Below are 2,393 nucleotides of genomic sequence, written 5' to 3' on the forward strand. Positions count from 1 at the left end.
ATTCGCCCATTTTCAAGAATAGGTTTTATTTAAGTGAATCCATTCGCCCATTTTCAAGAATAGGTTTTATTTAAGTGAATCCTATGGGCCAAATACCATATTTATAAAAGAGGTATGGTAAATTAATAAAATATAAATAAATGAGAGGTCTCGTAAATAAATAAAACATTTTTTATATTTACTCCATAAGTCACCTTATATACATGTAAGGGTGTAAACAAATAAAAATATAAGTAAAGTGGAGGTATGGTAAATAAATAAAACGTCTTTTTATACTTACTCAAAAGGTATGTAAATAAATAAAAATATAAATAAACTATACGTACTATACGTATCGTAAATAAAAAAACTTTTTATATTGAGTCCATAACCCTCGTTCTATTTATGAAGGCTCAAGAAAGAGGTTTTATTTAAGTGAATCCTATGGGCCAAATACCATATTTGTAAAAGAGGTATGGTAAATTAATAAAAATATAAATAAACGAGAGGTATGGTAAACAAATAAAACATTTTTTTATATTTACTCCATAAGTCACCTTATATTTACGAACACTCAAAAAATAGGTTATATTTAGGTGAAACCTATGGCCAAAATACTATGGGACAAATACCATGGCCTAGATTGTTATTAATACCATGCAAAAAACCATTATTAACCCTAATATTAGAATTAATAAAAATAAAAATGGCACATGGTATTGACCCATGGTATTCACCAAAATGGCACATGGTATTGACCCATGGTATTCACCTAGAATGTAGCCTATTTAAATGGGGAATTAAACCAGCATGTAGCCTATGATAAGATTCACTAGGACTTTACAAAGTTTTATTATTTAGTGAAAGACTCGCCAAGATCTTACAAGATTTTATAATTGAGTAAAATATTCGCCATGCCTGGTGAGAGATTCGCCAAAAAATTATATATACATATTATATTATTGATAAAATCGCCTTCCATTTTTCCTATATACCATGGAGATTCGCCCATTTATTATATTTATAAATTTAGGGGGGGTTCTTAAAATTTTCCCTGGAGCTTGAGCATCAAAACTCAGTGAAGGATGACTCCCTTCCATTTGAGCCCCCTCTATTCTTTCCTAACATCATTGGTGAACTTTCCATCCATGATTTCGCATGTGTGTCTTCATCCATGGATGCACCCATTGTTGATCACTCACAGGAATCACCAAATGATGGTCCATCTTTGGACAACAGAGAGGATAATCTATTCATTGAAAATCCACTTGATCTTTCATCTGTCTTTTCTGGAAACACATAGGATGAGTTTGTTCTATTTTCATCTACCCCTCTATTTGATTCATCTGATCATGAGGATGCCGATGAAATCATTGATTTTTCTGATCATGGCAGTTGTGATCCATTTTTTTCTGTATTTGATCACGATCATGACTCTATCACAGTTGATCTTTCGAAGCCACCAGCTTATGATGATCTACCTGATGATGAAGTTGAAACACCCAAGACTGTCGAGGCACTTCAACCAAAGCTGATGGTTATGTTAGGTCCTTGCTCTCTTGGGGTTAGTCTCACTTCCGATCATGAAACTGTTAAATCACCCAAGGCTCCTCATCACTCAACTATATACATTGAAGATCCATCTCACACATAGATCACATATCCTCCACTCAAACTTCACGATCCCATCACTCATGCATTGGAGGAATTGTACATTGTAAGCACTCGTGTACAACACAAGTTATATTTGTTTCTTTCATTTTCTTACATGTCTTAGTCAAGAGTGTGCTTATGCTGCAAATTTGCACGTAGTGTCACACAACACCATGATAAGTCCACAAACTGCTCGTCATGCACTTCCACTCACTTATGTCCTATGGGCACTATCAGACACGAAGTTTGGTTGTCTTCATTGTTATATCTTTCTTACTTGCTAGTTCGCACAACTGGGTTTCTCATGGACAAAGCCTTCACCAACATGGGTCAACCAATGCACCGGTGGCTGCATTGGAAATATCATTTCACGTGATCAGGCCCATGGACCGTTAGTGTAGGAGTAGGAGTAGTGTTTTCTTTCAGTCAATTTGCTTGCATGTTTGTTTGCTTGTTTGTCTGCTTGCTTCTTTCCTTACTTGCTTTTCTTTCACTTTCGCTTCTGCTCTTGCTTTGCTTTCTTGTTTTTTATTTCACTTTTTTCATTCGTATTGTTCGCTTGTTTTGTCCGTAGGTTATTTTTGCATGAAGCTATGTATGACTCTTGAAATGAGCTGGGTGAAGTACAAGAGGGTTTGTAAAGCTATCACTACTTGGTTATCTGTCATCTTGCCTCTATATGAAGAGCTTTTTACTTTTAGTCTGTGATACGTCAAAGGAAAATACGTACTATTCGAAGTGAATCTTCGTGAAAACACAAC

Source organism: Pinus tabuliformis, chromosome 6 (assembly GCF_031772625.1).
Source record: "Pinus tabuliformis cultivar Carrire ecotype Pingquan chromosome 6, CPIR1, whole genome shotgun sequence".
In the NCBI taxonomy this organism is placed as follows: Eukaryota; Viridiplantae; Streptophyta; class Pinopsida; order Pinales; family Pinaceae; genus Pinus; species Pinus tabuliformis.